This window comes from Talpa occidentalis, unplaced genomic scaffold, assembly GCF_014898055.3.
Source record: "Talpa occidentalis isolate TD23 unplaced genomic scaffold, MPIMG_talOcc4v2.1 talOcc4.2, whole genome shotgun sequence".
Taxonomy (NCBI): domain Eukaryota; kingdom Metazoa; phylum Chordata; class Mammalia; order Eulipotyphla; family Talpidae; genus Talpa; species Talpa occidentalis.
In genome coordinates, this window is record NW_023602073.1 from 47919696 (window position 1) to 47945358 (window position 25663).

At 45.3% G+C, this 25663-nt stretch overlaps 1 protein-coding gene across 1 annotated transcript in view; it reads left to right on the forward strand.

The window, feature by feature from the left end:
* Window positions 1-273: 273 nt before the first annotated feature.
* LOC119253231 (patr class I histocompatibility antigen, A-126 alpha chain-like) overlaps window positions 274-25663 on the forward strand; it is a 31383-nt gene continuing 5993 nt past the window's right edge. The window contains exon 1 of the mRNA XM_037520829.2: window positions 274-439. The gene's annotated coding sequence lies outside the window, so the exon portion shown is untranslated. The remainder of the gene's footprint in view (window positions 440-25663) is intronic.

Genomic DNA, 25663 nt, shown 5'->3' on the forward strand with positions numbered 1-25663 from the left:
TATTTTCTACTTCACTGGTTAACTTTTTCAGATCAGCCCAGGTGGGTGGAGCAGATGCTCCATTGAGCCACAGGATTCCTGTTCCTCCTTTCGTGGCCCCTCCCTGGAGGCGGACGTGACGCAGCGTCTGGATCTCGGGACAGTCAGCGGATCGTCATGGCGGCGAAGGAACGCTAGGAGTGCGCGCTCCCATAAAAACAATTATTAGGGAGAAAAAGCCGCTGGTCCCTGCTCCAACCCGGACACGCAAGATAAACTGGCGACGCCGGTAAGTTGCGGTAACAGACGAGCAGAGGGAGCAGCGGAGCCTGCGGCCCCCGCCCCTTGATTCGGGCTCCTCCGCCTGCGGGAAGGAGAAGCGGAAGCGAGTGTCGAGGCGCAGCGCCGGAGAGTGCGGGGTCGCCCCGCGGAGTCGCCAGCTGGGCGCCCGGAGAGGCAGGTAGGGGCCCGAGACCTGCTGTCGCGGGCGCGATCGATGAGCGTCAGGCGGAAGCTGGCGCTCGGAGAGGACTCCATCCACCCTGTAGTGGCCACGGACACGCTTGAGTCTATGCAGGCCGCCAGCCCCAAGCTCCCTGGTTCCTCTGACCCGAGTGACCCGAGACAGGGGCCCCACGTGTCTTAGCCGGGACTTTCCCTACGTGGACGGCCCGGCCTGGGGGAGTCTCGAGGCTGGAGGCCCCAGGGCGGATGGTCGCGCCGGGGCGGCAGCTGCTTGGCCGCTCGTGCGCTGTCGGGAGCAGGTCACCGGTCGCGGGAGCAGAGCCGGGAGCGCGGGTCGGTTCGAGAGCGACGAGCAGGCGAGGAGAGGTTCGGCTGCAGAGCGAGTCTGAGTCCAAAGCGGGCAGCGACCCGGGCTCCGCAAGAGCAGCCTCGGCGCGTCCTCTGCTCCGCGCAGGTTGTTAGGGCTGTGCTGGGTCGGCTTCAGGTAGCGGCTTCTTTTATACCTTCTTTAAAAAAAAAAAAAAAAGTGAAGAGTTGTAAAGTTGGCGAAGGAAGAGACAGAGGGGAGGGAAAGAAAAGTAAAGTTTAATAAGCAGCGCTCCCTGGCGGAGACTCACTAAGTCACTTGAGGACCCAACGAGACCGCGCGCAGGACCAGGCACCGGGGTGTTTATGGGGGGCGAGCGACGTGTCATTCTCCGCTGGGTCTTTTCCTTTTTTTGGCCGGGTTTTTCGCTGGGCGCCTCCCTTCGCATGGATTAAGTGGCTCCAGCAATTTGCTTCAGGGCCGGTGACATTCCGAGAAGGTGACATTCCCAGAAGCCCGGGCCCCTACAAAAAAATTTATCCATATATTTTTATACAAGAACAGGGGTACAGGCCAGATTCGCGGGAGGATGAGAGGATTCACCAGAGCCAGAGCGGGAAACAGAACAAGCAGACTGACGAAATGCACTGCTGAGGGGAGCAGCAGGCGAGAAGGAGAGGTCCGCTGCTCCATGTGGGACCCTCGCCAGCCGGCCCACGGCATCGAACTGTTATAGGACAGGGAGAGGGGCAGCCCAAACCCCGCAAACCTGCCTATTCTACATGGGTTCTGCCATCCGCCGCATCAACACAAAACATATGAGACTTTAATGGGAAGGAACTTTAATAAAAACTAGGAAACAATACAGGTAAGGCAAAGAGTCCAGTTTCTAAATGAAGCACCCAAAGTTACCCGTCCCTCGTGGTAAAACTCCATCATATGGGATCGGCCCAGAGCAAGGCCCCAAAGCCTGCTACAAGTCTAAAGCATCTTCGAACCCGCGCGGTAGAGGCTGCGGGCAGCTTCACAGAGCTGCGCTCAACAGCCTGCGCCACCAGGGGAGGCCGTCCTTTCTAACTTCTTTATCAGTCTTAGGCTCTGGCACCCTCTGCTTTATCAGTCCTTACCACTCAGCATGTGGCCTCAGCTTCTTTCACTCACAGCGCTCGCAGCCACCTTTATATTTCCAATTTTACTTGTAAGCTTCATATGTTCGTTACACCTGCAAATAGCCAAAGGGCAGCTGGTGAGCTTGGGAGAAAAGCGGGCGCGGAAAGCACAGGCGGATCGGGGCTGCCCAGGTCCCCAGCGACCTGGGGCTGTGGGGAGACACGGGAGCTGGCACTGAGCTGTCTCTGGAGCGGGTTTGACCCCTGTTGGACCCAACTCCTGGTCAGGGCGCACAGCCCGTGCCTGCGGGGACAGACAGCAGCGCCCCCATCCGGGGTCAGGGATGGGACAGGCCCGGCCAGTCTGGTCCTGGCAGCGGGGTCGGTGCAAACCGCAGGTCTAGTCCAGACTCAGCCGGAGTGAGATGCCTGCACAGCTGTTAGGACGGAGGATTGCAATTTAGGAAGTTTAAAGTAAATGGAGGTTTATATATTTGTTCCCGTGGGGGCATCTTACTCTCTAGATTCCCGCTTTTTGTTTAATAAGTTGTGTTTTAAGGAGCCTCTTGGCTCTTTTAACTGAACTGGTCTTGTAGGGCTACAAGGGACTCCAGCACATGTTTAATATAGTTTGTAGCAGGAACGAGTTAAAGGCTTTGGAGATGTAAGCAGGTCCATGATCAGCTTTTATTTATGATGGGATTCCCATCACTGCAATGGCAGATAAAAGGGGTTTTTACATGCTTCACAATTTACCCTGTTTTGGGCCCAGGCTTGAATTAATGCAGAATAGGTGTCTTTAGAGACATGAATGTAAGGTCTATTAGTCAAATATCATTACATTTGAGAATTTGGGCTCCTGTATTATTTCTATCTTTTGTAGCAGTGGCTAGAAGAGCCAATGGGCTGTTAGTTTGGAATTTGGTTATGATGTCCTCTCTTAATAGAGGAATAGGAAGGAAGACTAAAATTTAATGTGCTATGAATTTTATCAATATATCCAGATTGACCCAATTTGTTTTTTTTTCCAAAAGGAAAACCCTTTTATTGGCTGTCTTAGGAGTCCTTTTTTTATAGGGCAGCCCCGATACAAAACGGGGTGCCTGACTGTGGGTCCTCACCCGTGCACTTAAAAGGACTTATCAATACTCTACTGCAGGCACATGCGAAAGGTTAATAAAAGGTTTATTTACAAGGGAAGGGGAAATGAGGAAATGTACAGCTCAAGGAGAAAAGTGGGAGACAAAGTTTTAAATGCGTCCTACCCAATCTGCTGATCAGGGCCCTGAAGCCAGGAGGCAAGCAACAGAGAGAGAGACCCCACGGCCCAAGTGTTTGGTTTTTATACCCAACCTGGCTGCTTAACTCCACCCTCAGGTCCCAGCCACCTTCCTTTGGTGGTGACAGGATTTGTCTTTCCAATGTCTTGATGACTTTGGTCTGGAGTGGGGGTGGGGTCCACAAAGCCTGTATGGGATTAGCTCAGAACATCCTTTCCTCCTAACACTTTTAGGACATAGAATTTAATGTTTTAGAATTTTTGGTATCAAAGAAGTTGTCATAGGATTCACAGACTTACAGATTTTTATAAAATAGTTAATTACTCAGTGATAAGGATTTTTAAGAATAGAGCTATTTCTTTGACAAGGGTTAGCAATGCTGATAGGAAAAGATTTTTTTCTCATAGCCTGAGGGTAAAAAAGCACCAAGATTTTAGATGACAGAAACAGTCCTTAATTTTATTATCAAAAATAGTGAGAACACTTTAAGAATACTTGAGTCCTTATTACAGATGAAAATTAAAGTTTGGTTTTACATAAGTACACTACTGATACCAAACTTAAATATTTCCATAGCAAGTCATTTGAGCACCTAACATTTTTTTTCAGATACCTCTCAGATCTTCAACACTTTCTTTTGCCTTCCTATTTTTATACCATTTCTTTTTAAAGACAGCCATTTTATTTTGACACTCAATGTTTCCCAATACCCTCAACATATCCATTTCAAATACATTCCTTAACACAACTTACTTTATTTACATTTACAGTTAGGACATCTTGTTTTTAATTTTTAAATTGTAAGACATTGTAAGTAAGGACTGTTATGCTATCACTCCTTTGTACTGGATAACTCATGCATAAACATAAGTTTTAATTGGTTTAATTTTTTTAGGTGAGATGACATTAAATTTTGGTTTAATTTTTTTAGGTGAGATGACATTAAATTTTAGTTTTGGGCCTCCCCTGGTGGCGCAGCGGTTGAGCACTGGGCTGTGAAGCTGCCTGCAGCCTCTGCAGCACCGGTTTGATCCCTGGCCACTGGCGAGGGTCCCACATGGTGCGCAGGCATCTCCTGCTACCCTCACTGCTCCCTTCAGCAGTGTATTTCGTCGGTCTGCCTGTTCTGTTCCCCACTCTGACTGTGGTGAATTCTCTGACCCTCCCGTGCTTTTGACTATACCCAGTGCTTGTATAAATAAATAAAAAAATTAAAATAAAATAAATTTTAGTTTTCTTATAAGAAGCAAAAAGTAAACCTGCAAGCTCAATGATTTTAGAGAAAGTGATTTTAATTATTTAACAAATTCTCATTGTTAAACTTAGTTAAACCTTAGTTTTATATGAAATTTGGCCACTTTTTTTTTTAATTTTTATTTATTTATGCATACAAGCACTGGGTACAGTCAGAAGCGCAGGAGGGTGAGAGAATTCACCAGAGACAGAGCGAGGAGCAGAACAGGCAGACTTGACGAAATACACTGCTGAGGGAGCAGTGAGCGCCACAGGAGAGGTCTGCCTGCCATATGGGACCCTCCCCTGGCGGCGGGGTGGAACTGGCACTGCAGAGGCTGCGGGCAGCTTCGCAGCCCAGCACTCAACCGCCGTGCCACTGGGGAGGCCCAAAATTTGGCCACTATTTACAAAATAATAAGAGAACAAATTTAAGAGAGATACCAATTGTGGTTTTTAGGGTTTTTTTAGGAGTGGAATTTTAAATTAATTCCAGAGTTGCAAATTGTAACAATCCCATAATCCAAATTTCATTCTTAGGAAAGCACTAGTTAGATTGATGAACAGCAAGAAAAATCAGAGACTTAACATCATATACATTTCCTACATACCTGTGAGGAACTCAGTACTGCTAAGTAACTTGCAGTTGAGGCTATAGACATCATCTTGAAATTTTTGCTAGGACAAGGGGAAAGAGAGAAGTCAATTGGGGCTTTTCCTGGAAAAGAATTTTATCAGGAGAACTTTAGGTATAATCATCAAAATGCAAACTTACCTTCTTTGATGTAGACTCAGTCCATTACTCTTTTTCTGAATACTGTGCACTTCCTTTTTAAAATAAAGACATTTAAACATAAAGTATTGATACCCAACATTATAACCTTAAAGCATGCATGCTTCATATTCAACCAGTAAGTTTTGAACTAGTTTTTGATTACCAAAATGTTAGATCGCGATCTCAAAATTGGGGATTTTTTTATTAGAATTTATAGAGGCACCATTTATAATCAACCCTCCGGTGGCCAAAGACAGTAATAGACACTGAAATTTTTTGATTCTCCTTTTAAAACTTTGGCCATGTGTATTCGTTTTTCTTTTTTTTTTTTAAGATTTGTTTATTGTGCATACAAGAACTGGGATACAGGTCAGACGTGCAGGGGGTGAGAGTGCTGGGGAGCAGTATAGGCAGAATGACTGAACTACACTGCTGAGGGGAGTAGCAGGCAACACAGGAGAGGTCTGGTGAACCATGTGGGTAGCTCCCTGGCCAGGGATTGAAGTCGTGCTGTAGAGGCTGCGGATGGCTTCGTAGTGATGGGGTTTTTGGGAGTCAGTGGGTTTGGAGTGTGGGGGCCCTTGGGTTTGATAGAGGACAAGAATAGAAAGACTGGAAAGGAGGTGCCCCAAGACTAGAACCTGACTCACAAGGAGGTGGCGGTAGAGGGAAATAACATGACCATTAACCCAGCTGTAGAGGTTGTGACCCTTAGGCACCAGGGCCTTATCACAAGGCATGAGACCCAAGCAGGATCAGATGCTATAAGAGTGGAGCACAGACCTGAGGGTAAGATATAGAGATTGGGCCCATTCTGGAATCTCCACTCCCCATCCTGGTATCTCAGGTCCCTTTTGGATTCTGCATGGTTATCCAAAATCAGCAACAAACATGAAGGCTCACAAGGAGTGACCCCCCCCCAAACAGAAAAGGACCACATAGGTACAGTCTCTGCACAGGCTCGAGGCAGCACTCCCTCTGCCCACCTGTGCCTATGCAGGTGCCTCTTCACCCACTCTCACCCAGGCTTACTGTCTGCCCGTGACCTGTCCCATGCCGGGGCTTTTCCTCACTGACCTCCCTCAGCGGAGGCAGCGCTCCTTATGGTTGCCCATCTGCAACCATGCAGGCCTCTCTCAACAAACCTGTCCCTTTCCCTTTCCCTAATAAACCTGCTCTTTAAATATAACTGCCGTCTCTGTTTCGTGGAGAAACTTGCCGCATGCTGCTGAAAGGGGAGCTCTGGTGACACCTTGCCCAAGGACCCCGCACTAACTCCAAAAACCTCATCAGGTTCACTCTGGGAAAGGTTTCACCAGAGCTCCCCTTTCTGCAGCAAGCGGTGAGTTTCCCAGGTGAGTTTCTCCACGAGGCAGAGACATTAGTTATATTTAAAGAGCAGGTTTATTAGGGAAAGGGATGGAGGAATAAGGAAAGTTGCATAGACACAAACAGGCAGGAAGAGTTGCCCTGAAAGGGACAGGTTTGCTGAGAGGCGCATTGTTGCAGGCAGTCGGCTTGGAGGAGAGCAGCCTCCGCTGAGGGAGGTCAGTGAGGAGCAGACCCGGCATGTTACAGGTCTTGAGCAGGCAGGAAGCCTGGGTGAGAGTGGATGAAGAGGCACCAGCATAGGCACAGGTGGGCAGAGGAAGTGCTGCCCCTCATCTGTGCAGAGACTGTACTGATATAGTCTTCTGTTTGGGAGGGGTCACTCCTTGTGAGCCTTCAGGTTAGTTGCTGATTTTGGGTAACTGCAGAATCTGAAAGGGACAGGAGATTCCACAAGGTCTCAATCTCCATATCTTCACCTTTGGGGTCTGTTGCCTCAATCTCCGTATCTTTACTCTTGTGTCTGTGCTCTAGACACTCCCTACAGCAGTCTGATCCCTGCTTGGGATTTATGCTTTGTAATCTAGGCTTTGGGACCTAAGGATCTTGGTTTCCATTTCTGTGTCCATGGCTATGCTAATGTCTTCTGATAATCTCTTCTGGTCTTGTGGTGCCTCCTTTTCAGTTTTTTTCTATTCCTGCCCTCCATCATCCCCCCACCCCCACCGCCATATCTGGCCCGAAATCTTTTGGGGAGTTGAAGGGAGGAGGTTCTGTTGTAGAGCAACCCCGATACAAAACGGGGTGCCTGACTGTGGGTCCTCACCCGCGCGCTTAAAAGGACTTATCCTGCTGGAGTGGGACACAGAGCTGGCCCTACCTACATGGGCCTGGGATATGGTTTCCCTGACACTAGTCCCTGAGCTGCCCATTGTTGCTGGTTTCAGAAGGAGGCAAGGGGTGGGGCATCTGGACAGGCTGTTTCTCTTTTGTGGATCAGCTATTTTTTGCTTGGTGGAGGAGTTTAAACTTGGAGAGCTCCCCCTAGGTTAGAAGAAACAAATTTAATTAGGAGATTGTGTGTGTTAAGGTTTAAAGAGGAGAGTGAGAAGTGTGGCAGTGGCTAAGGACCCTCAGTAACATGGACTGTCATTTGGGGACAGCCATTGGGTGTCAGGTTTACTAACAAGATGGGCAGCAACAGTAAAATATCTAGCAAGTTTTGGGGAATAAATTTTACCAGGGAAACAACCCTGTACAACCCCTGTTATTAATGATTTTAAAAGCCACTTTTAAAAGTTGGTGTGGCAGAGTTTGGGGTCCCATGGCTAAGTTTTTGGAGCTTTCTGCGTATATCTGGTGTAAACTCATAAAATGAGTCTCCAGAATCACCTCGCCCTCTCGTGTTAGGCTCGAGGTTTGTGAACTTGTGAACGGGTTTCACTAGTCGCCCTTGGTTTAGTCTCTGGAGCCTGCACCTGATGTCAGAGCAAGGCTGGCAAATGAAGAAGACCGCTAAAAAATAAAATGCTTGCCCTCTTCTGGGCTAGATTAGTATACCTTTTCATAGCGTCAGCAAATTCAGTCTGAAATGATGTGGGATTTTTTGGCTTTTGAGTAACTTCTTTTTAGCCCTTTTATAATTGACTGGCTTATTAGGTTTTACGAAGTCTTGTGTATTTTATTTTTATTTTTTTATTTTTTAAAGATTTACTTATTTATGCATACAAGAACTGGGGTACAGGCCAGATGCATGGGAGGGGAGAGGACTCACCAGAGACAGAGTGGGGAACAGGACAGAACAGGCAGACTGATGAAATACACTGCTGAGGGGAGCAGTGGGTGAAAGTCTGTAGAGGTCTGCTGTGCCATGTGGGATTTTCCCCAGCCAGACAGCTTCACAGCGCTGTGCTCAACCACCTGTGCCACCAGGGGAAGCCCTCTTATGTATTTTAGAACAACCTCATTAGTTTACATTTATGTTGAAAAGGTGTAACAATCCTATGAGAATACTTCCTATGAGCTATCAGTATACCCAAATTGACATGTTTGTTTCTCACAATGAAAAACAATTTTATTAGGTGTCTTAAGAGCCCTCTTAAGACAAAAACTTTACTATTTCAGAATGAATAGTCATAGAACAAACTTATAGATCTTTACAAAACAATTACTCAGAGTGACAAGGATTTTTAAGAGTAGATCTATTGCTGTGACAAGGCTCAGCAATGCTGACATAAGGGTTTTTGCAGGTGACCTGAGGGTACAAGAGCACCAAGATTTTTAGATTACCTGAGCAGTCTTTAATTTGTTATAAGAAACTGTTAAAGGTCAGGGAGAGGGACAGCCCAAACCCCACAAACCTGCCTATTCTAAATGGGTTCTGCCATCCGCCGCATCAACACAAAACATATGACTTTAATGGGAAGGAACTTTAATACAACTAGGAAACAATACAGGAAAGGCAAAGAATCTAGTTTCTAAATCAAGCACCCAAAGTTAACCATCCACTCATGGGTAAAACTCCATCCAAATGAGATTGGCCCAGAGCAAGGCCCCAAATCCTGCCACAAGTCTAAAGCATCTTCCACTGGGGACCCACAAAAATGGGTCAAAAACAACCAGACAAGGGGGAAGAAAAAAGAGCAAAATCAAAATCAAGATAAAAGTTGCCATTGTCACCTACCCACGGGTCTCATCCACATCTGTGTCACCCAGTCCACGACCAAAAGACAAGCACAGTTTCTTCACGTGTCTCTCTGCTCCATGTGTCCCCTCCAGGTCTTCTGGCTCCATCCTGCTTCCTTCCTTCCTCAGTCTCCTCTGCAGCTTCTTCTCTCCCAGCTCAGCTCCACCCTCCCTTGGGTGGGGCAGGGAACCTGGAACCTCCCCCTTTCCTGGGGACCACCCTGTCACAAAACTAGTGAAAGTAGTTTTAGAATACCTTAATTTATATATATAAACAGGACTAATGCTTGGTGGTACATGGGTGCACTACTGATATTCAAGTTAACAAAATTTTGTGTGCTCAGGTGAATTACTATGAAAGGTAATAGTAATTAGTGTGCTCAGTAATTCGCCTGAACACACAAAATTTTTTACCAAAATCTCTCTCTCAGACCTTCAGTGCTTTGCTTTCTTTCTTTTTAATACCATTTCATTTACCCTTCCGACGTTAAATTATCTTAAGGACCTTTAGAATACCCACCTTCAATACATTTTTTTATTCTCAAACCCACACATACCTTACCTTAGTTGCATTTAGAGTTACTACATCCTAGTTTTTAACCTACGTTGTAAGACATTGTAATAGTTGTTATACTACCATCTCTTTCGACTAGACAACTTACACAAACACATCTTTTAATTTTTTTTTTTTTTTTTTGAGATGACATCAAAACTTTAGCTCCCTTACAGTAAGGAGCAAAAAGTAGACTGGAGAGCCTCCCGGGTGGCACAGTGGTTGAGCGCTGGGCTGCCAGTCTGCCCGCAGCCTCGGCAGCGCTGGTTTGATCCCTGGCCACTGGAGAGGGTCCCACATGGCTCACAAACCTCTTCTGCCATTGCCCGCTGGTCCCCTCAGCAGTGTACTTCGTCAGTCTGCCTGTTCTGCTCCCTGCTCTGGCTCTGGTGGATTATCTCACCCTCCTGCGCTTCTGACTGTACCCAGTGCTTATATAAATAAATAAATCTTTAAACAAAAAATAAGACTGGAAATTTGTCTCCTTCCAATAAGGAGCAAAAAGTACACCTGAAAGCTATTTGTTACAAGGGAAAGTAATTTTAGATATTTAACAAGTTATTATTAGTTTTTTGGCAGACAATGGAAAGGACAGATTTAAGAATGAGTTACCAGTTGTAGTTTTAGTTTTTTTTTTAGGACTGGAATTCCAAATTGCAGGGCTGTTAATGGAACAATTACACATTCCAAGGTTTTTCTAGGCTGGCAAATAATGGAGCCTGCATTACCAGGATGGTCAAAGCAAGAAAAATCAGAGATGTTATGTGATTCAGTAGGACTGAGTAGTTTGTCCACCTTGCTTTAGATGTCATCTGGATTTTGGCTAGGACCCAGAGGAAGAAAGTTAAGACATTTTCTCTGAGGAAAAACAAAAGTTCTTTCTAAAGAGATAAGCTAATTTGTGTTCCTGGAAGAGAATTTGGTTAAGAAATGTTTAAGTATAGACATTGAAAAGCAAACCAGATTTATTCCCTTTTTTATCGGAATACCATGAGCTTTGTTTAGTAAGCAACATTTATACAAATTATTAATGCACAACAATATAATTTTTTTAGATTTATTTATGCATACAAGAACTGGGGTACAGGCCAGAGGTGTAGGGGGTGAGAAGATTCACCAGAGACAGAGTGGGGAACCAAACTGCAGATTGACTGAAATATACTGCTGAGGGGAACAACCCCTAGTCAGGATAGATCTGCTGTACCATGTGGGTAGGGTAGCTCCCTGGGAGGGAATCATGCTCCTGCTGCAGTGGCTGAGGACAGCTTCATAGGTTGTGTTTTAACCCCTTGCGCCACCAGGGAGGCCCCACAACATTATAACTTTAAGGCACATTTTGAATCATTAGATTTTCGACTAGTTTACCAAAAATCTTAGATCGTGATATCAAAATATGTTTTTGTCAGAATTTATATAGGCGCCAGTTTATAATTAAACCCATGGAGATAAAACAAGAGGAGATCTTGATTTGTACTTAAAATTTTGGCCATGTGTACCAGTTTTAAGAGATCGTTATTTTACCAATACCTGTGAAGACACTGATAAGCCTGTTATTGACTTATTTTAGTTATTTAGCAACTCCTTTAAATGAAACACTTTAATTTGCATTTTTAAGAGTGGCTTTTTGGCTTTTACAGAAGCTATAAACAGAATTCACATTATTTTTTTAAAGTCAGAAAAAAAATTCTTTTGAAATCTCAGGAGAGGCTTAGAACACCTTAAACAATCTAATTTTGAAATAACTTAGGTTTTAGTTTGATAGCTATGTTTTTGATACACATTTTGATAAACCAAGGTTTCCAATGTGATAGAAATTAAAATCCTTACATAGGGAAAGTATCCAATTTAACTATTACATAAGACCTAGACATGAAGACAGCAATTTTAAAGCTAAGCAGAAAAAAAAATGGGATTGTTTAAGTTCCTGTTTTTGTCCAGACCAGGCAGGGAACCACTTTCCTTAAGACAAAAGAACCCCTGTTTACAGACCATGAGGACAAGAGAGGGAAGAGATTAACCAATAAAGTATCCTATATATCCTGTTAATAAGACCAAAGTAATTTGACATTTTTTTTCCCTAAGATTTATTTATGCATTCAAGAACTGGTGTGCAGGCCAGAGGTGTGGAGGGAGGGGTGAGAGGTTTCACCAGAGACAGAGCAGGGAACAGAACAGGCAGATTGAAATACACTGCTGAGGGAGCAGTGGGAGAGTCAGGAGAGGTCTGCTGCACCATGTGGGTATCTCCCTGGCTGGGGATTGAATTCCTCCTGTAGTGGCTGCTGATTGCTTCGTAGGTTGCGTCTTAACCCCTTGTGCTACCCGGGAGACCCCAGTTTTTGTTTTTTCTTTAAACAGACCAAACAGATCTCAAAAGTGGAGGGCATGGCATCAATAGAAATTTCTCCCTATGGAACAGGCCAAAAGAGATCTCAGGATGAAAAGGAGAAACCTAGTCCCCCAAGGCTGGGTGGTGGGGGACATACCAGTGATCTCAGCACTGGAGCAAAGGTCCAGGCAGCTGCTAGCTGAGAACAATGGAGTGCCCCACACGTGTCAGCCAGGGTGGTGTTCCCCACTTTATTTTGCAGCATTTTTATCTTTTGTCTCCTCCAAAGCGAAGATGTAGAGAATGCTGTTATAGCTGAGGGTAGTTATGCGTTTTGGGTTAATATGCAAAGATGTCAGGCTGAATTAAGGTCTTTTAAGAGAGAACCCAGACTAGAGTCCGCGGAAATGGAGGGAGCAGATTCTAGCACATATGAGTGCCTGAAAGAGAGCTTGAACCTGTCCCAGACAGATTACAGTGGGGGCAGCCAGGGCCCTACCCCCACAGGGTGGGGAGTAGTCAGGGTCATACTCCCCAGGGGATTAGTCCTATTTTTGTGGGCGCCCCCACATTGAGGAGGAACTTCCCAGGTCTGAGCATCCCCAGGCCTCGACTTCCTATCTGTCCCTGCCATTCTCTCTTCTCTGGGTGGAAGGGAGGCTGTCTCGGGCTCTTTTTCTATTTAGAAATGTTCTTAAAAACATAGCTGGTACTTGGCCTGCGTATGCCTGATCGTAACACCAGTTAGCTAGGAAACCTTTTGGCATTTAATAAGAAGATTAACAAAGTAGGACCACAGGCCTAGCTCTGAGACTGTAGGATCTAAAATAGCTGACTGCAGTTGTCTTAGTCCCTCGCGAGTCTTAAAGTTAAGGGAGATATAACAAGAACGTTTAATCAAGGAGAGGAAATCTGGTCTCCAGAGCAAGGGAAGGAGACTATCTAGAGTACCTGTGATGTAGGAAGGCACCTAAAAAACAAGGATTCAGAGGGGGAGCTCTGAAGGTGGAGTTCTCCCTGAGCATGAAAAAGGCAGGATGGGTTAATGGCTAGTTACAGTTTGTTGACTTGCAGTTGATTGCACTGAAAAGGAAGCAGTGAAAGGTTGTAGTTGAGTTAGGGAAGAACAGTAGATAAGAGGTTGTAAAAAGCAGGTCCAGGTCTCCTTTTTATAATCCTAAGAGGTGGAGAGCCTGGGGTGAGCATGTGGGTGCTTATCACGAGTTCCTGCGTTGCTGCATCATTTGTCTTGTGGTTGGCACGTCTAGAGCTAACCCGGGGTGCACACCAACTTCTGTTTTCACGGGAGTCTTCTAGAAAGTGGCAGTGACCCTAGTGCACTCTTTCATGGCGGACCTGTGCCCACTGTTTGTTTCTGTGGCCAGAGCAAGACCTGGTTTGAAGACAGAACTTAGGAACCAGCTCTTTTCCCGAGGTAGAGAGGGAATGGTGGCTTGACTGAGCTAGATTAGCAAAGCGGTGAGGCAAAGAGAAAGGCATGAGACGCTCACCCGGTCAGCCCTAGGGCACCTGGAAGGCTGTTCCCCCATGTTTTAGGGCCCGCCAAAGAGTGGCTTTGGCCTGAGCCCCTCATTCTGTGTAGGACAGCCAGGCAGTAGCCCAACACCAGCTCCTCTCAGAAAAGGAGAGCTTGTATGGAGAGATTGAGACAGAGAAACTGGGGAAATCTTACCGATACTGTGAAAAACCATGTGTTGGGAGCCATATATTGGGCACCAGATGACATGAAAAGCCCTGCATTGGGTGCCATATAATGTCGTTTTGGAGTCAGTAGGTTTGAAGTGCAGGGTTCTCGGGTTCACTCTGGGGACAGTTTCACCAGAATTCCCCTTTCAGTGACATGGGGCAAGTTTCCCAGGTGTTTCTCCAGGAGAAAGAGATTTTTTTTTAATTATTTTTTAAAGATTTATTTATTTATGCATACAAGAACTGGGGTACAGGCTAGAGGTGCTGGGTGGGATGGGGTGAGCAGATTCACCATGGACAGAGTGGGGAGCAGAACAGGTATATTGACTGAAATACACTGCTGAGGGGAGCAGAGGGAGAGACAGGAGAGGTCTGCTGTGCCATGTGGGTAGCTCCCCGGCTGGGGATCGAAATGCTGCAGTGACTGCGCACCGCCTCATAGGCAGTTTCTCAATCCCTTGCACCACTAGGGAGGCCCATTAGTTTTATTTATTTATTTATTCTTTTTATGTTGTGATTTTATTATTTTAGGCATTATTTGATTTCTCCCCTCAGGGGTTGTCCCCATAGTCCATCTCCCCTGTGTCTTTTTTTTTTTTTTTCATTTTTAAAAAATTTTTACATTGTTCACTTTCAAACAATATTTCCTCCCCCCACCCTCTCAGGTACAGTCCCCACAGAGTTTCCTTCATCAATGCACCCATGCACCATCACCTCAGTCCCCTGTGCTCCTCCCTCCCTCCCTCTGATCCCTCTCCCTCCTCCTTCCCTGAAGGATGGCTCTGATTTATAATTGTCTGTTTTTCTTTGTTGTGTTTTATGCTGTTATTACATTGATATCTTTATTGGTTCCCCTATATTCCCATTATAAGTGAAACCATGTAATATTTTTCTTTTTTTTTTTTTTTCTGGCTTATTTCACTGAGCATAATTCCTTCTAGCTCCATCCACGTTGCTGTGAATGGCATGAGTTTATCTTTCTGGATTGCTGAATTATATTCCTTCGTGAATATGTGCCACATCTTCTCGATCCAGTCATCTATTTTTGGGCATTTGGGTTGTTTCCAGGTTTTACCTATTGTAAATAGTGCTGCAATAAACAGGGGTACAGATGTTCTTTTGAATCAATGTTTTTGTATCCTTTGGGTAGATCCCTAGTAGTTTAATTGCCGGGTCATAGGGTAGCTCCATTTTTAGTAGACAGAGGAACCTCCACACAGCTTTACATAGTGGTTGGAACAGTTTGCACTCCCACCAGCAATGTAGGAGAGTTCCTTTTATGCCACATCCTCGCCATTTGTTTTTGCCAGTTTTTTTAATACGTGCCATTCTTACTGGTGTAAGGTGGTATCTCAATGTGGTTTTGATTTGTATTTCCCTGATGATAAGGGATTTTGAACATTTTTTCATATGCCTGTTGGCCATTTGCATTTCCTCTTTGGAGAAATGTCTTTTAAGTTCTCCTGCCCATTTCTTTCTTTTTTTTTTTTTTTTAAGATTTATTTATTCATTTACACAAGAACCGGGGTACAGGCCAGATGCGCGGGAGGGTGAGAGTATTCACCAGAGAGTGGAGAGCAGAACAGGCAGACTGACGAAATACACTGCTGAGGGGAGCAGCGGGCACGACAGGAGAGGTCTGCCGCGCCACGTGGGACTCACGCCTGCCGGGAATTGAACTGGCGCTTCAGAGGTTGTGGACAGCTTTACAGCCCTATGCTCACCTATGGCCACCAGGGGAGGCCCGCTTCTGCCCATTTCTTGACTGGATTGTTTTGTTTTTGTTGAGTCATGTGAGTTCTTTGTATATATTTGTGATCAGTCCCTTATCAGTTGTATGGAGTGCAAGGATTTTTTCCCAATCAGTGGGGTGTCTCTTTGTTTTGGTTAATGTCTCTTTTGCTGTACAGAAGCTTTTCAGTTTGATGTCATCCCAGGTGTTTATCTTTTCCTTGACTTTCTTTGCTTTGCTGATGAATATTTAAATATGTTTTTGAGATGTATGTCTTGTAGTGTTCTACCTATATTTTATTCTATATATTTTATGGCTTCAGGTCTTATGTCTAGTTCTTTTATCCACTTTGAGTTGATCTTTGTGCACGGTGAGAGGTAGGGGTCTAGTTTCATTTTTTGCATATGGTGGTCCAGTTTTCCCTGCACCATTTATTGAACAAACTGTCTGTGTTCCATTGCATATTGTTTGCTCCTTTGTCAAAGATCAGTTGTCCATATAAGTGTGACTTTCTTTCTGGGCTCTCTATTCGGTTCCATTGGTCTGTGTGTCTGTTTTTGTTCCAATACACAGAGAACCCTAAAAACTCCCCCAAAAAACTACTCGAAATAATCAACCAGTTTAGCAAAGTAGCAAGATACAAAATCAACACACAAAAGTCAGTAGCCTTCCTATACACAATTAATCTGAAATAGAAGAAATCAAGTAAACCATCCCTTTTATGATTTAAACTGTTATAGGGCAGCCCCGATACAAAACGGGGTGCCTGACTGTGGGTCCTCACCCACGCGCTTAAAAGGACTTATCAATACTCTACTGCAGGCACATGTGAAAGGTTAATAAAAGGTTTATTTACAAGGGAAGGGGAAATGAGGAAATGTACAACTCAGGGAGAAAAGTGGGAGACAAAGTTTTAAATGCCTCCTATCCGATCCACTGATCAGGAATCCCAAATGACACTGAGAGCTGGCGGCAAGCCAGGAACCCTGAAGCCAGGAGGCAAGCGAGAGAGCAAGCCACCCTTAACACCCTCAGGTCCCAGCCACCTTCCCTATGGTGGTGACAGGATTTGTCTTTCCCAATGTCCTGATGGCTTTGGTCTGGAGTGGGGGTGGGGTCCACAAAGCCTGTATGGGATTAGCTCAGAACATCCTTTCCCCTTAACAAAACCACAAAAATCAAATACTTGAGAATAAACCTAACAAAAGAGGTGAAGGGCCTATACAAAGAAAATTATAAAACACTGTTAAAGGAAATTAAAGAAGACAATGAAATGGAAAGACATCCCCTGCTCATGGATTGGAAGAATTTCATTATTAAAATGGCCATCCTCCCAAAAAACAATATACAGATTCAACGCTATTCCAATAAAAATCTCAGTAACATTCTTCAAAGAAATAGAACAAATGCTAATGAAATTCCTGATGAAAACAATGGAGAAAGGAGCTATCACACTTCCAAACTTCAAGCTATACTTCAAAGCCGTAATAATTAAACCATTATATTAAAAGAGCAGGTTCAATAGGGAAAGGCATGGAGGAATAAAGGAAACATTCATAGACACAAGCAGGCAGGAAGAGCTGCCTGGAAAGGGATAGTTTTGCTAAGAGAGGCCTGCATGGTCACAGGTGGGTGGCCTTGAGGAGAATTGCTTCTGCTGAGGGAGGTCAGTGAAGACAAGTCCTGACATGATGTAGGTCAGAGGCAGACAGGAAGAGAGGCAGAGGGAGAGAGTTGGTGAAAAGAGGCACCTGCATAGGCACAGGTGGGCTGATGAAGTGCTGCCCCCCTCTGAGCAGAGACTGCACTGATACAGTCTTCTGTGTGGGAGGGGTCACTCCTTGTGAGCCTTCTGATTTTGGATAACTATGCAGAATCTGAAAGGGATAGGAGATTCCACAATGGCTTCAATCTCCATATCTTCACCTTTGGGGTCTGTTGGGCTCAATCTCCTTGTCTTTACACCTGGGCCAGTGCTATAGATACTCCCTCCAGCAGTCTGATCCCTGCTTGGGTTTTATGCTTTGTAATCTAGGCATTGGTGCCTAAGGATCTTGGTTTCCACAGTGGCTATGCTAATCTCTTCAACCCCCACCTCCTTGTGTGAGCCAGGTTTCTGGTCTTGTGGTCCCTCCTTTTCAGATATTCCGCCCCCCGCTTCCTATCCTCCATTACGTATAATAAGGAGCAAAAAGTAGACCTGAAAGTTGTTTACTTAGAATGAGGAAAGTAATTTTAGTTATTTAAAGTTATCATTAGTTTTTTGGCAGATAGTGATGAAAAGGACAGATTTAAGATTGAGTTACCAGTTGTAGTTTTAGTTTTTTTTTAGGCATGGAATTTCAAATTGCAATTAATGTTAATGAACAATTACACACACCAAGGTTTTTTCAGGCTGGCTAATAATTGAAAACACATTTTACAGGATGGTAAAAGCAAGCAAAATCAGGGACTTAATGTGACTCAGTGCGACTGAGTAGTTTGTCCAGTTGGCTTTAGATGTCATCTGGATTTTGGCTAGGACCAGGGGAAGAAAGTTAAGACTTTTTTTTTCTTTTTTGAGGAAAAACAAAACTTCCTTTTAAAGAGATATAGAGATTTGTGTTCCTGGAAGAGAACTTGGTTAAGAAATGTCTAGGTATAAACATTGAAAGTAAACCAGATTTATTTCCTTTTTTTTTAATACCATGCACTTTGTTTAGTAAACAACATTTAGGCAAAGTATTATAACCTGGTAGTTAGTCCCCAGGGAAAGAGGAAATTCCAGGTTCCCTGCCCCACCCAAGGAAGGGTGGAGCTAAAGAGAGAAGCAGCAATTGTTTTAAAGATAAACAGGAAAAAAAAAACTAAAATTGCTTTTTAAGTTTCCATTTTTGTCCAAACCAGTCAGGGAACCAGTTTCCTTAAGACAAAAAAGCATCTGATTTACAGACCTTGAGGACAGGAGAGGCAACAGATTAAGATGTCTTATGTTATCTCTTAAGAAATAAAGCACCCTACATAGCCTGTTAGGAAGACCAAAGTAATTTGATAGTTTCGTTTTTTAAACTGACCAAACAGACCTTAATAGTGGAAGGCATGGCAGAAATAGAAATTTCTACCTATGGAACTGGCCAGAAGAGATATCAAGATGAAAAGGAGAAACCTAGTCAGCCCCCATGGCTGGGTGGTGGTGGACATACCAGTGATCTCAGCACTGGAGCAAAGGTCCAGGCAGCTGCTAGCTGAGAACAATGGAGCGCCCCACACATGTCAGCCAGGGTGGTGTTCCCCACTTTATTTTAGAGCATTTTAATCTTTTGCCTCAGCCAGTGTGACGGGGATTGAACAGGGATTGAACTCGGTGCTACAGTGGCTGCTGATAGATCCATAGCACTGGCACTTAACCCTTGCGCAACTGGGGGGTTGGGGAGATAGCTGTGATTAGTGCTATTTTGATAAGGACTTTCCTATCCCATGCAGTCATTTCATACACATTTTCTATGCTTCAAAAATTTGTTTTGTAAATGAACTTTGAATACTATTGTCAGAAATAGTTTTCTGAATTCTTTAAAAACAGCAAATGGCAAACTTCCAGGACACTGGTCTGCTCCTCAAATAATATTTCTCCCTTCGATTGTCATCCTTCATGAAAACAGACTTCTATGAGGGGCTCAAAATTTGCTGGCGGATGACTGGGTAGAGAAGGATAAGTTGGGGCAGAAAGCCCTGGGTCCTCTGGATGTAATTTCTCTTTTTTTAAAGATTTATTTATTTATGCATACAAGAGCAGGGTTACAGGCTAGAGGTGTGGGGGTGGGGTGTGTGTAGAGGTTTCACCAGAGACAAAATGGGGAACAGAACAGGCAGATTGACAAAGGTACACTGTTGAGGGGAGCAGCGGGCGAGACAGAAGAGGTCTGCTGCACCACGTGGGTAGCTCCCTGGTTGGGCATCTCCCTGGTTGGGCATTGAACTTGTGCTGCAGAGACTGCAGATAGCTTCATATGTTTCATCTTCACCCCTTGTCCCACCAGGGAGGCCCCTAGATGTAAGATCTTTTTATTCCCTTGAACAGGTCTCGGTGCTGATTGACAGAGATTCCACGCAGGAAGGGGAGACACTGTCACAGGTCCCGCTGATTGCCTCAGCTACTGCTGCTCTACCTTTCCCAGGCTTCCACATCTAAACTCCCTCCTTTTGGGGACCTAACCATTAGAAGTAATTTATGGGCTCGGGGCCTCCCCGGTGGCGCAGCGGTTGAGCGCTGGGTTGCCAAGCTGCCCGCAGCCTCTGCAGCACCAGTTCAATCCCCGGCTGCTCCCCGGCCACCAAAGGAGGGTCCCACATGGCACGCAGACCTCTCCTGCCGCCCGCTGCTCCCCTCAGCAGTGTACTTCGGTCCTTCTGCCTGCTCTGCTCCCCGCTCTGTTGAATTCTCTCACCTTCCCGCACTTCTGACTGTACCCAGTGCTTGCATGTATAAACAAACAAACAAATAAATAAATAATAAATCTTTAAAAAAAAAAAAAAAAAAAAAAAAGAAGTAATTTATGGGCTGGCGCTTGGTTATTTTGTATCCTCTTGCTTTTAAAAGTTTCTGTAATAGTAATTTATGCTGCTTCTCTTCATATGCCATTGCATTCCCCATAGTTTAAAACCAAAGCAAAACTCAGTTACACAAGCAGAGAAAAGGAAAAAACCTCCAGGTGAAATACCTAACTTGGCCTCCCCGCAGGCCTGCAGACCAGCCCTTTGCTGCCTGTGCTCCTTACCAGAGTGAAGTAATGTCCTTCCCTTGTGAGGGGCTTCCCTTTTGTGGGTGTCCAGCTTGGAGAGGTCAGTCTCAGTTCCCACACCGGGTTCCTCACACGGGGCACCAGCTGTCTCCTTAGGACGTGTGGTGGGGGGATTGTTATCGGAACCAGCCGTCTCAGCGGTGGGAACAGCAGGACGGTGATGTCCTTTCCACCTGCTGCTCCACCACAGGCAGTTGTGGCAGCTGCACCTCAGAGCCCAGTAACTGCCCTTTGTAATGGGCCAATCAGGGGTGAGCTGGTTGGTGCTAACTGGTCCCATCAGATTTGTGGGTGACAGAGGATAAAAGCCAGGGTTGGGGGGAACTGAGAAAAGCCCCCCAAGAGAAGAGGACAAGGGAGCTCCTGAAGGAAAGGAGATGATTACCGGAGCCCCCGGAAAAAGAAAATGAGGACCCCAGCCCTGAGAGAAGAGGACAAGGGAGCCCCAAGGAAGGAGCGACGACCCCAGCCCCTGAGGAAAAGAAGATGGTCCCAGCCTCCGAGGAAGAATAAAAGAAGCACCAGGGTCCTCCCTGGTGGAGCAAGGGGTTAAGATACAACCTATGAAGCTGTCCCCAGCCTCCGTAGCACAAGTTCAATCCCTGGCCAGGGAGATACCCACGTGGTGCAGCAGACCTCTCCTGACTCGCCCACTGCTCCCCTCAGTAGTGTATTTCAGTCAGTCTGCCTGTTCTGTTCCCCGCTCTGTCTCTGCTGAATCCTCTCACCGCCCCCCCTCCCACACACATCTCTGGCCTGTACCCCAGCTCTAGTATGCATAAATAAATAAATCTTTAAAAAAAAAAAAAAGGAAAGAAAAGAAACACCAGCAGCCACCCTCCAAGGAGGGAGAGAAGCTGAAGGACTCTGTCACAGACTGGGCCTTGGTCCTGTCCCTGACATCGGCTGAGAGGAGCCCCAAAGGCCCGGGACCTGGCATCTCAGAGCTGTTTGTTGTTGGTACCTGGGTGAGGCAGCCACCACTTATGGGTACACTGAGCTCTCTGTTTCCCCTGTTTGTAAATAAACCCCATGGTTGTTGTCCCGGGAGCCTGAGGTCTCTTGCAATTGTGCGTGTGGATGAGACCCACAGACAGTGACCAGTCCTCTTATTGGGCACTGTCCTTTATTGGTCTATAACTCTAGGTGTTGGTTTTTGACCTTTTGGCCTTTGGGGGCTTTTGGATGGCTCCCTGGTCTCAGAGACCCTGTGGCCTCTTTTATGACCCTCTTTACCCCTGATTCAGGATGAAAAAGGATTACTGAGTCCCAGTGCAGGACAATGAGAAGCCTAGAGGGACTACATCATGAAAGCATAGCCCAGGTGGCAGGGCAGTCTGTTTTTTTTATTTAGCATCAGACAGAAAATAAAAAAGATCAAAGAAGCAGCAGGCAAACAGGGAATGCCCAGTATGTGGGGGACACGTAACCAGCTGGCCCAGCCAACGTTGGGAAAAAGTCAAGGAAGAAAGGGAAAAAGTCAAGGAAAGTCTTAGTGTTTATGCTGCTCTCACCATAACACCATAAGTGTTTTCAGCATGTATAGACACTCACACCAGGATTTTTGCCCTGAGGGGTTCCTTATGTCAAACTTTCCCTGTTTCTGCACACTGAGAGGAATAGAATAGTCAAAGCAAAGAATAATCAAAGCAAAGACACACAATAGTTAAGGCACACGATCATCCAAGCTCCCACAAATGTGGCCACACTCTGGGGGCAGGTCAAGGCCTCCAGCCTGTCCTTCAAAGCCTCTGAGGCCACTCATTTTTCTGGGTAGCCTGGAGGATGGAACCCACCACTAAGCTGTTCCACATGACAGTCTCCTGTGTCACGGTTTGTGTACCACAGAGCATGGGGGCATGTTGTAAAGGGCCTGGGGACTTGCTTCCTCCTGGTGCTTCGGCTCTTGGGTGAACAGCTGCAGCCTCCTCCCCAGGAAGGCTTGTCATTATCTTCCTGGCAGCCTTTCTAGGGCCCCTGACTGTCACCCTGCTCTCTGCTACTTCACATGGAATCTTTCAGCCAGGATCTTGGAGATGTCGCTGCCCACACCGCCCAGGCCTCTTGCCCAGGCCTTGAGAGCTGGCTGAGTGGCAAGGAGGCCTTGGAGGTGACCGCTTAGATCCACAGCACAGGCATTTGCCCCCTGAGGCCCCTCTGGCAGGTTGTTGAGATGCACACCAGGATCCAGGGTTTGCATCCTTATGACTTCGTGAGCCAGAAGCAAAAAAACTCACTGAATTGAGGAATAAAAGGTCAGAATTTGTGGCTAGCCATGCATTTTTGGCTATTTGGGAACGCCAGGAACAAGGTAGACAATGAGAGTGAATGCCAACATCTGAGTAGATGCTGGTAGGGATGGTCCATCTCTACCAACACGGGCATCAGTTGAGACGTGTCCTGTTGAACATTTTTAATGTCCTTCCCCAGAGTCATGTGTTTTTTCAGAAGAGACGCCTCTTGTTTGAGGGCTGGGTACCATAGACCATGTGGGGCCTGTTCTGAAGGATCTGGTCACTATCTTCCTCATTCTGTTTCCTCTGTTGGATGACAGCTGTGGCTTCCTCCCCAGGGTCCCAGTCGCTCTCTTCCCCACAGCCTTGCTGGGGCCCCTTGTTCTACTTCACATTCAAATCTTCAACCAGGACCTTGCAGAAGTCCCTGCCCACACTGCCCAGGCCTCTTGCCCAGGCCTTGAGAGCTGCCTCTGAGTGGCAAGGAGGCCCTGAAGGAGGCCCCTCAGATCCACAGCACAGGCATTTGCCCCCTGAGGCTCCTCTGGCAGTTTTTTGAAATACATGTAGATCAGGGTTTGCGTCATTGTGACCACTTGAGAGCCAGTCACAGCTGAGCAGTGATTAGACCAGGATAGTTTTCTTCTCTGGAGTTATAAGTATCCTGTTCCTGCACTAGCTTAGTTCCTGTTGTGCTCATTCCTAATCACCCCCAAGACCACCTCAGGGTGAGAATCTCCATTGACATATCACACACACCAGCTATTCTGCCCACTTCATCCTGGGCAGACCCCTGTCCCACAGCCTCAGTCCTGCTTGCCGGGGCCTAGGGCCTGCTCACCTGGGCAGGGCTGAAGGCCTGGAGCCCTCACCTCACCCTTGGCCTCTCTCCTGTCCCCACTACCCTGTGGATGATTTTCCTGTGTCCTGTTCTCTGTGTCCATCATCTTTGTTTCCCCTTTGCCCACTAGAGGAGGGACGTGGACAGTACCCCTGAGACCATGCAGCTGAAGTGAATGTCTGTGCCCCCAGCGCTTCCCTCACCTGGGCCTGACATGGAGTCTGGGCTGGATTCCCCTGAGGACTGGGCAGGCCTGGCTCCAGGGGCTTCTGGCCTCTAGGCCTGAGTTGTCTCTTGAGGGCCCCAAGGTCTGTCCTTCTCCAGCCTCTTTCTGAAAGTCCCTGGCAGCGGGTCATGGTGTGGGGCTGCTCATCCTCTGTAGGAGGAACAGGGTAGGAAACTCAGTGTGGACATTTTATCTGTAAGTGCTCAGGGATTTTCTTAAATTTTTATCGTTTCCACTCTCTATTCTTTTAGACATTTGTATTATAAACTTGTTGGAATCTCCTGATCAATAGACTCAGTTTCTTGTAGGTCTTCTCTCTGCTTGTCATTTCTTTTCCATTCACATTATTTACTGGGAGTGAGACTTTAATATTCCAGTTCATCTACTGATTTATTCATTTCTATGATCAAATCTAATTTTTAATAACTTAATTCTGAACACATGAAATTTTATGAAATCCTTTTTTTTCTTTTTTCTTTTTTTAGTACTAGAAAATAACCAGATTTGCCTATATATGCATAGGGAATCTACGTGTAAATGAGTGTCTGAAATCCATGTGTACGGGAGCGGTGCGGGGGTGTGGTGGAAATGAGGGAGGGTGTGTCTCCTGAGCTAAGGAATGAGATGGGGCCTGGGACCTCCAGGAGAGAGGAGAGGATCACATGGCAAGGACAGGGTGGCTTATATGATGAAGACCAGATATTTTGTAATTATATTTGCCCTGACATATAGGTAGGTTTCTCAGGTACAAAACTCGTTTCTGGTAATAAACCTAATTTTGGGTTTATTAAGACCACCAAATTTTCATGCCTAGTATGAAAATTGGCATATGGAAATAATTCACATGCCAAAATGGCCTGTCTGGGAGACCCCTTTCTGAACATCTTGGGGAAGCCTGTCTTCAGAGCATAATAAATGAGGGGAAGAGCAAATGAGGGTGAGGATGGGGCCAGGACCAGGAGGCAGATTAGGCTACAGGCCTCCTCAAAATGGTTGGGTCCTGGAGCAGGACATGGAGGGGGGCTGAGGGCAGAGGGGACAGGCTGGTTTATGGGGCCAGAACACGTGTGTCAGGGGTGGAAGTGACAGCTGTGAGGAGAGAGAAAATCTGTTTTCCTTATGCATAATTGGTTTTTAATATATATGTTCTCTGCCTTTGCCTCCTCTTCACTTCCCAGAATCCCTCTCCCTGGCTGGCTCCTGCCTCCCCAAGCTGCCCGCCCTGCAGATACAATGGAGAGCAGAGAAAGGCCCCTGGAGACATGGAGCTTGCACTGTCGGGAGAGATGGACACTGAGTAAGGGTGACAAAGACATGTGTAAACCTGACCTGAGCCACGTGGTGAGAGATAGGAGCAGAGGTCTTCTTGTGAAAGCAGAGAAGCAGGAGCTCTAACACTATTATCAATAGTCTCAAGAGATGTAAAATATATATATATATATAATATATATTATTATATAATATATTATCATATATAATATATTATTATTAATATATAATATATTAGTATTAATACAATATTGTTATATATATAATATATACAATTATTAAAATTTATATTATAAATATAATTATTTATAAAATATTATAATTTATATAATATATAAGTTATATATATTATATATAAAAATATTATAATAATATCTAATATATTAATAATATATAATATTAATATATGATCTATAATATGTGTATTATATATTAAAATAGTATATATTTATATATTATTAACATATATTATTAACATATTATTAATATTATATACTATTAATATATTAGATATTATTATAACATATTATTATATATAATATATTATTGTATATATTTTATATATATATATTTTTTACATCTCTTGAAACTATTGATAATAGTGTTAGGGCTCCTGCTTCTCTGCTTTCACAAGACCTCCTATCTCACTACGTGGTGCAGGTCAGGTTTACACATGTCTTTGTCACCCTTACTCAATATCTGCAGGGGAGGCAGCTTGGGGAGGCAGGAGCCAGCCAGGGAGAGGGATTCTGGGAAGTGAAGAGGAGGCAAGGCAGAGAACACTTGGGAGATGTTCCCTGGTTTCCTGAGAAAAACATTTCTCAAAGTGTGG